This window comes from Cucumis melo, chromosome 3 (genome assembly GCF_025177605.1).
Source record: "Cucumis melo cultivar AY chromosome 3, USDA_Cmelo_AY_1.0, whole genome shotgun sequence".
Classification (NCBI taxonomy): Eukaryota; Viridiplantae; Streptophyta; class Magnoliopsida; order Cucurbitales; family Cucurbitaceae; genus Cucumis; species Cucumis melo.
Genome location: NC_066859.1, coordinates 8,238,017 through 8,248,412, shown reverse-complemented (window position 1 = coordinate 8,248,412; position 10,396 = coordinate 8,238,017).

Below are 10,396 nucleotides of genomic sequence, written 5' to 3'. Positions count from 1 at the left end.
AAAACCCTTACCCACCGCCTCCATCATCTCCACATCTGTCGCCTCTCCACACTGCTCTCTATGTACGTTGATCGCCGCAGTACGTTCTCATCATCACATACGTCAACGGTCCTTATCGTCACACACACTACAAGAAATTTACTATTCAGTGACAAAGTTTTAGTGGCACAAGTAATTTTTGTCAGTAAATGGTCATTTTTAGCAACAAAAAAATTGTCACAAAATATTATTATTAGCAACATATTTTTAACCCACGTCACTAAAAGAATTAGCAACACAACAAATAATGTCACTAAAATTAAATATTTTTAGCAATAAATAAAAATGTTGCTAAAACTTTACAAAACTCCCCCCTTTTATTTCTCTCCAACTTTTCATTTAATATTTTTTTAAATATATTATTTTTTATCTAAACCCCTTTCTCTTCATCTTCCATGAAAAAATCCTCAAATCTACAAATCCCCAATTCTTCAATCCTCTCCATCTCATCGGTCGACCATGTTTGCACCCACGGCAACCAACGACAATCCATGTTTAGCAACCCACGTTTTGGCAGCCACCACATAGAAGCTCTCACATTTCCATCAACCCACTTGTTAACGTTTTCTCATCGATGGTGCCACGACTGATAGCGGCCTACTGCTGACGACGACATATAGAAGCTCACGTTTGGGGTAATAATTTTTTTATGAGTACTTTAATTCAGAATCCTATTATTCTTTGATGACTGAATCGACTTAAAGTAGAAAGTTCATATCCACTCAGTACCATTCTTCCATTGAAAATTAGGATCTGAATTGGTGCATATTAGTACATAGTAATTTTGTAAGATCTTTTTGTTATAAATAGTCGGAGAGGGATTAAGGAGAGATGTGAAGAATTTTGTAGAAAGATTTTCTTGTAAGGGAACCTTGGGAGAGTCTAGTCCTCTCGAAAATGCTAGGATTACGTTGTTACTTGTTCTTATGATCTTATAGTATATATTTTATATATTCTCATATTTGATTGTTATTTTAGTGTTTTTAAGTTCATCCTTTGCTCTTGAGATACTCTCGTTAGGTGGGATCCTAACACAATTCTGGAAACCGTTTAGAATCCAACTGAAGTGCTGAAATATTCATTTTTGGAAAATTTATGTTGCCTTCTAATTAAAATTTATATATTGAAAATTATGAAAGAATACAATTTTTTCCCCTAGCTACCAACACAACTTGTTACAAGGTTATCTATGTGTGTATTCCTGAAATTCTTGTTAGATATTTAAATTTCAGTTCATTTCTGAAAATGTCCCAAAAATTCTAAAATAGAAGTGAAAACGCTGCGTTTGGATATAGCTAAAAATCATTACAAGTATGAATATATGATGAATATAGTTTACATGCGTTCTCTATATCCACTCATTTCTCATAACATAATGAACTTTTTTTATTTTTCTTTTTTTCCTTTTAATTTCTTTCAGTAAGTTTTGTGATATTTATGATGAGGATCACTTCATAGCTACACTTGAGGGTCATGCTAAAGTTATTAAAGAGCTACCTGAGGCTTTAATGCAAAGATATAATTACAACATTTCTAATATACCAAATTTTCACATACAAGCTTAGTCTACTGCTAATTTTTATTTGGCCAAAGGTTCTACATGTTCTGCCAAGGGAAGGGTACGCATCAATGCCATATTGCTTTAGCTTAAGCCTTTTATGTTATTTACACTTTCATTTGTGCACTGAAAACTAAAGGAAGCTCTAGGTACATTTCTACTATATTATCAGTGGTGTGTAACTTCAAATTTTGATTCTTAGGGATTTGGAAGAAGATAAGAAAGCTGCATTTGACATTTTTTTATGAGTTTTACGAGAATATATTTGAGTCACTCATTAAAAAGCTTCGTGAGACGGGGGAATTGGTAACTAATCAAACTGAAACCAAGTTTCAAACTCCAGGTAACCATTTGTTTTCTTTTCCTCTCTTTAATCTCTTTATTTCTTACTGTGACCAATGATATATTGCTTATTGCCTTTTTTTTATTTATGATTTTCTAATTTTGAGTATGTTCAATTGCTTGAGAGTTCTGGATTTCACATAAAAAAACCTTTTGTAATGAACAATATATATGTTGAAGTTCTACATTTCACACTGAATTACCCTCGATGTGTAGGCTTTGTTCAAGTTCAGGATACATTCTATTCTCAATGAAGTGTTGTTTTATCTATTTACTTTTGATCTATTTCTCTTATGAGAGTCGACCTTGTAGATACTCTAAACTAATTAATGCAATGCAGTCGTATAGTGTTTGGTTTGTTTATGTATGTTATGAGTTTGACACATAGAAGCGTAGGAGTTTCCTAAACTATATCTACTACATTCTTTGGTGAATTCATATAAAATCATGCTCTTTATTCGTAGATCTATCATTCAAGCTCTAAGCATGAAACTAACTTTGGCAATGAGCTAAGAATATGACAACTATGCTTACTTATATTAGCTACTTCTAACTTCTAATATGTCAATTTGTGTACACGTTTTCCTCCATCATACCAAAGTGCAAGCATCAATAGAAGTTCCTTAGGTAGGCCAGAGTTACTAGCTCGAGGATTTAATGGTCTATCAAAATTACAGTGTTTGTGTTTAAATTACATATTGTTTTATTTTTCTCAATAAAAGATGTTCATTCTATAAAAAAACATACATGTCGACAATTGAGAATTTGATCAACTTGGAAGTGTTGTAAGAACATTTATTGTTAATCTTGTCCCTTAAATTCATTGGTTCAAGTTTTTGTTATAGAGATGTTTAATTAATAGTCTTGAATTCATGAATGTGGTTAAAGAGCTTGTAGCTTGATTCTGATTCATACCATAAACTTGTTTAGAATTTTTTTGTAGCTTTTGCAATAGGGTTATATATGTTACTCCATCGTACAAGTATTATCCTTCTCATTTTTAAGTTGGTTCATTTTAATTTATACTATATTTTTGGAAAATGTAGGGCCTTGACGATTTTTCAATCTCAAAAGAATTTGAAAAAGACCAGAAAAACAACATTCTGGGAAGCGGTAAAGGTAAATATATTTATAAAATTATTTACAATTTAATTTAACACATAATCTAATATGCATTGTTATTTGGTTTTGTGTTATAGTGTCCTTTACAAGTAGGTACTGTTGAATGTGGATATTATGTCATGAGATACGTGCACGAAATTGTGAGTAAGGACACAAGCATTATAAATAGTATAATATGACTAATTTTTATTTTTAACAAAGTGTCTATTCGACTTTTTATGTTTTATGATTGATACAAGAAACTCGTACTCACAGCTTGAATTAGATGAAGTATGAGTAGAGTAGGCTGAATTTTTAGCTAGGTACATATGATAGACACACCTAGATATGATATTCTTAATTTTGTAAATGGCTAACATATGAGAATGCTCATAACCTTTTTTGTGTAAATGTTTTGCTCATAGTCATTATGCTTATATACATGAGGCAATAGATGTAAGAGGATAAACTTTAGTTTTGGTATACAACACATGTTTTTTGTTATATAAGATAGCTATTATTATTGTTAATTTTGGAATAGGCCTGTTCATACGAGATTTTCGGAGAAATTTGATTCGTGGAGTTGAACTTGTGTTGATGTTGTATTTATGTTGATTCGATGGGATGTGGTTCGATCTCTATAATTTGATCCTCTGATTCTCTCTCGGCTGGATGTTTACGCTTGATTTGAGGAAGCGAAGCACGTGATGTTCTTGAAGTTGGAGTCTTGGAAGAAAGCTTGTATCTTCGAAGAAGCTTTAATCTTCGAGGGTGTTCTTGAAGTTGAAGACTTGGAAGAAAGCTTGGATCTTCAAAGGAGCTTCAATCTTCGAAGGTGTTCTTGAAATTGGAGTCTATTTATAGAGTTCCCTGGTGGGCTTTTATGGACTTGAGCCTGTTCTGGTCCATGGACCATACCCATGGGTTCAACCACATTGATTTGGGTCATATTTTATTTTAGGCTAAATTAAGCTTATTTTTGGGCTCAATTGAATTTTAACCTAACTAAATAATATTTAATTGAACCAAAATAATTAATTTGATCCAATTGCCATAATAAAGACACCTGACATCATTAGAATTGTCCGATTTATCTTTAAATTTAATTTGGGACATATGCCAATTTTTAGTTAATCCCAAATATAATTATTTTAGTAAATGATGTGTCAGTTTGTGATTGGTTCCAAAATTTCTTATTCAACAAAGGCCACAGATAGAAACTTTTGTTGGCTATATTTTGATTGGAATTGTGTAATTGTTGATGACATTGTTAAGAAGAATGAAATTATTGTTGGTTTATTTATTATACTAAATTATTTGTCAATTTTTTGTTGTGTAACTACTGGTTGGAAAGTTTATTTGGTTGATTGATATGTTTTATTGAAACGAATGTACCTAATGCAAAAAACAGAAAATAGAAAATTTGTATATACAATTTTACTTGACGTGTAAATAGTGTCAAATATACGATCTTACTTGACGTGTAAATAATATCAAGTATACGATCTTACTTGATGTGCAAAAAGCGTCAAGTATAACATTTTACTTGACACGTAAAAGGCGTCAAATATACGACCTTACTTAACACATAAAAAGTGTCAAGTGCGATGGATTACTTGACGCTAATACAGTGTCAAGTAAACGTATACTTGACGGTTTTTTAGTGTCAAGTAATCTGACTATTCTTGGCAGTCAATTACTTGACGCTTTTAAAAATATCAAGTAAAGGTTTACTTGATACTGTATTAACGTCAAGTACGCCCATTTATATAGCAGTGATCTTTTATCTTTTTGAAATTAAATAACTTATTAAATAAAAGGTAATCTCATTAAATCTTTTTGACAAAATCTCAACAAAATTAAATGTTGATTTCTAGATTTCAATGGTTAGACTTTTTGACTCCTAAACATCTTTACTATTAAAGGAGGGATCCGGAAGAATCGTTTTTTTGCCTTCGTTGTCCCTTCTACATATTGAGAATTTCAATCATACCCATAATCAAACATGTCTACGTAGAATACATATTGAAAGTGGAGGTTTCAATTAATATTGATCCACTTTATGACTTAATAATAAGCAATTGAAAAGCTTAATTTATGCATTCTCCACTAACAATTGATGCCAATTGAAAAGACTTATTATTATTATATTTTAATTATGTCTATAAGTAATGAATTAAATCTCTCCACACTCTCAACTCTTTAAAAAATTTCTTTAACTTTTCAAATTCTACAACAAATTGAATAGGACACATTTTTCTCTTCCATCCTTATAAATAGTTTCACATATTTCCAAGAGTTTTATGGTTAAGCAAAAAAAAAGAATTGTATCTGTTGGTTTGATTCAAGGTATATCTTGATCTTATATTCAATTTTTTTTAGTATATTTATGTATTAACTTGAAAGTCGGCTTAAGAAAATGTCATTTTTTTTTTAGTTTTATGATACAAATTTGTTGTATAAAAAGGTTTTTATTTGTAAAGAAAATTATTACAAAACGTGTGCATTTTTAGTATTACTTTTGTACCATTTATCTTACCTATCTTGTCTTATCTTACTACCTAATATGGAGAATCATTTTTAAACCATTTTGTCAAAATGATAATTCTCTAATTTCAATTATGTTCTTTACTTCATTCTTGCTTATGTTAATATTTTATATTCTTATTGATTAAAAAGTTTTAGAATTAATTAATAATGTGTTTCTTAAAACATTTAATCTTAAATTTACAATAGTAGCATTTGTTTTAAAACATAAAGCAGGTTGGTAATTTAAAAAAACCACCCACATAATTATTAAATCTCGGATGGAAATTTCTTTTACATATATCTCTCGGTAATCTATTATTAACATCTTTTCAACTCTTTTCATTGTAAAGGAATACCATATTCTATATTCACGACTTGCTCAAACAAGAGAAAGAAACAAACATAAAATTCTTTAGAGATGTTATAATATGTTCCCTATGGTAATTGGGTTCATGAATTATGGTCAACAAACAGTACGAGCTGCAAGGTACATTGGTCAGGGTTTCGTGATTACTTTATCCCATGAAAATCGTTTGCCTGTAACTATTCAATATTCTTACGAAAAATTAATAGCATCGGAGCTACAATTCAATGAGTCTTATCTTTTAACAAATATAAAAACATTACTTATGACATATTAAGGTTAAAATGATCCAATTATTATTAATTATTAAAAATAAAATAAAAAACATTACTTATGACACGTTAAAGTTAAAATAATTTAAGTATTATTGCTGAATAAGAAATTTTGGAATCAATCAGAAATTGTCACATCATTTACTAAAATAATTGCATTTGAGATTAACTAAAATTTGACATGTATCCCAAATTAAATTTAAAGAAAAATTGGTTAATTCTAACGATATCACATGTCTTTATTATGACAATTGAATCAAATTAATTATCTTGGTTCAATTAAATATTATTTACTTGGGTTAAAATTCAATTGAGCCAAAAAAATAAGCTTAATTTAGCCCAAATTAAATATGACCCAAATTCATTTGATTAAGCCCATGAGTCTAATCCATGGACCAGACCAGGCCCAAGTCCATAAAAGCTTACCAGGGAACTCTATAAATAGAGGAGTTATCTTCATTTGTGAGATTGAAAATTTGTTACTTCAAAAGGTCTAGAGAGAATTCTCTCAAGAATCAAAAGACTCCTTAACTCCTAAAGTCGACCGACCTCGAAGATTGAAGCTCTTTGAAGATACGAGCTTTCTTCCAAGACTCCAACTTCAAGAACATCACATACTCCGCTTTCTCAAATCAAGTGTAAACATCCAATTGAGAGAATAAGAGGATTAAATTTTAGAGATTGAACCACATCGTATCAAATCAACATAAATACAACATCAACACAAGTTCAACTCCACGAATCAAATTTTTCTAGAAATCTCGTGTGAACAAATTGCCACGCCCAATGGGAGCTCTCTACCTCTCATCTCTCTCTCAAAACTTAAAACAACAAACCAGCTAATGGCACTAAGGAAGGTTACATCCAAAGCTACAGTCGCAAATGACACTAGACTTGTCACCTAGAGTCACTCAAAGAGGAGCATGCAAGAACAAGACAAAGTTCTATCCTCACAAAGAAAAGTTGGGAACAATTGATGGAATCTCCTAAAGGCGGGATCATCATTAGAGAGAATCCTTTGTTCGACAACTCTACCCCTACTTTTGATCTATCAGAGAAAGAATCACACCTTGAAGTAGTGTCTGTCATGATGGCAGATGTGACACCTGAGGTAGCCATGGCAGAGATGGAGAGGAAATTAAATTTCCTAATGAAAGTTTTCGAGAAGTGAGATCATGAAATTGTCGCCTTGAAAGATCAAATGAAGGCTTGTGAAACTGTTGAGTCGAGTAAGACTCTTATTGTCAAAACTGATGATAAAGAAAAATCTGTGTTGCAAGAAAACTAGATGCAACAGTCCATCTTTGTCGCCTCCTTGTCAGTCCAACAACTATAATATATGATCACAAGATCCATAAGAGCTCAGTATGGAGGACCCCCACAAACTTTTTTCATGTACTCCAAGCCATACACCAAGAATCAATGACCTCTGAATGCCTATTGGGTACTAACCTCCAAAGTTCTAACAATTCGACAGAAAGAGCAATCCAAAGCAACATATTGCTCACTTTGTCGAGACATGCAAGAACGCAGGATCAAGAGGAGATCAACTAGTTAGGCAATTCGTTCGAAGCTTGAAAGAAAATGCTTTCGAGTGGTATACCGATTTGGAGCTGAAGTCATTGATAGCTGGGAACAACTGGAAACAAAATTTCTCAATCGCTTCTATAACATTAGGCGTGTCGTCAGCATGAAGGAGTTGACAAACATCAAACAACGAAAGGGAGAGCCAGCCATCGACTACATAAACCGATGGAGAGCTCTAAGCCTGGATTGCAAAAACAAGCTCACAAAACTGTTGGCTGTAGAAATGTGCACCCAAGGCATGCACTGGGATCTTTTTTTTTTACATTTTGCAAGGAATAAAACCTCGAACATTTGAAGAGTTGACGACTCATGCCCATAATATGAAACTAAGTATTGTCAACAAGGGAGCAAAATATTTCTTGGTTCAAAAAATGAGGAGTGATAAGAATGAAATAAATGTGCAAATAGTGTCAAAAATGAGTGTGTGGTTGTTCATGCGACTCCTTTGAAATATTTTTCTAAAGGGTTAGAAATAAAAATTGAAAGAAAGCTTGATGGCAACGAAAAGCGACACCCAACTCTTAGAGAAAGACAAGAAAAAGTTTATCCATTTCCTGATTCTGATGTTGCAAACATGTTGGAGTAATTAATAGAGAAACAACTTATTTAATTGTTAGAATGTAAAGACCAGAGCAAGTAGAAAAAGTAGATGATCCTAACTATTGCAAGTATCATTGGGTCATTAATCACCTGTTAAAAAGTGGTTCATGTTGAAGGAGCTGATTCTAAAGTTGGCTCGTGAAAATAAGATTGAGTTAGATATTGATGAAGTAGCTCAAACGAATTATGTTGTAGTTGAGATGACTTCAAGTGTTCCACCATCAACACATCTTTAGATCAAAGGAAAAGCTTGATTCAATTTGGGACTTTTGAACCTATAGTTGTTTGATTCCAATAAAAGATCGTGTTGACAGACTCCCAAAATAAAGAAGAGCATATCGTCGATGACGACAACGGATGGATAGTTGTGACTCATCGAAAAGGGAGACAACCAAATTCAATTAAAAAAGAGTCGCACTTCGATCAAAACCATGGAAAAGAAAGCAACTCCCATAAAAAGAAAGGGAAAAGGAACAAGAAGATGTGGAAGCCTAAACCTATCAAAGAAAAAGATGAGGACTTCCTCTGACATCAACGGTTGATAACTTTGACGAAATTTCTCCCAAGAAACTTCCTTCATGATCATCCAAAGCAAGTATTAGAAGTCACTGCATGTCATGCTATCAACATAGTAGAAGTCGACAACAACTATGCATCTTCTAAAGAAGTCGACAATTCAAATGAAATTAAGCAAAAGATTTCTGTTTTTTTATCGTATCAAGCCTTCAACTACTCGACCTTCAATCTTTCAAAGATTGAGTATGACCACGAAAAAAGAAAAAAACCAATGCCCAACGTCCACTTTCACTCGAACTTCTGTATTCAAAAGGCTAAGTATCTCCATATCAAAGAAAGATCAAGCTTCAACATCTGCTTTTGGTCGTTTAAGAATGACAAGCGATCTCGTGTGAACAATTATTATTATTAAAAATAAAATAAAAAATATTAATTATTTATTAGCTTTTAGTTACATTCTTACACCCCTTTTAACCTAACTGTAAAGATTTTAAGAGATAAAGAGGTTAAAACATGAAAAATCTATCTATTTATTTTGTTGATTAAATTTCTTGAATAATTCATATAAGTTTGTAATGTTTTATAACTTCTATTTTTTACAACAATATAAATAACTCTCTTCTACCATTTTTCTTACAAACTTTTGAATACTCACTTCTACTTAGAATTTATTTAATTTTCTTCTTATTATTCACTCTTAGCCTTAATTTTGTGTTGCAATATTGTTAATACTTTGTAATGTTATGGAAGATGCAAATATATGCATGAAGTGGAGCAAAAAAAAAAAAAAAATGATGCAATGTCAATTTTGTGAAATCAAGTCTCATAATACTTCTAGTTTTTTTTTTCTTTTTTACAACCATTGATTTTTTTATGTAAGAGAGTAAGAAAACGATATACAATATATTGTCAATTGTGAAGTAAGTCCAGTAAAACCTTGAATTTTAAAATTTTATATTTTAGTTTGTTTTACATGATTATATTTACCCATTTTTCGATCGAATTTTTTTTTATCTTCCCCACCCACATATTCAATAAAACTGTTTTTAAAAAAAATTAATTAAGTTTCAAACTTCTGTACATAGAAATTTGGGAAATTATCATAAATATAACAAACTACTAAAATATTCATGGTTCGTGTAACAAAACCCATAAAGTTAGCCATTTTTTAAATATTCCAGGTTTGCCCTTTCGTCTTTCTTCCTATCCACTGCAATTTTTTTCTATCGTCTTTCTTCCTTTACTCTTTTTTTTTTCCGTTGCAATTTCTTTCCATCGTCTTCCTTCTTTTCCTCTTCTTTTTTTACGTCGTTTAAATTTGGGTAACAAAAATTAATTTCTTTCTATCGTCTTTCTTTTTTTTTTTTTCGGTGCGTCCATCGTCTTTCTTTTTTTTTCTTTTTCTTTTTTACATCATTTAGATTAGGCTAACAAAATCTAAACGATCGTGTATCAAAGAATCTTGAAAAAATAAATGATCGTGTAAAT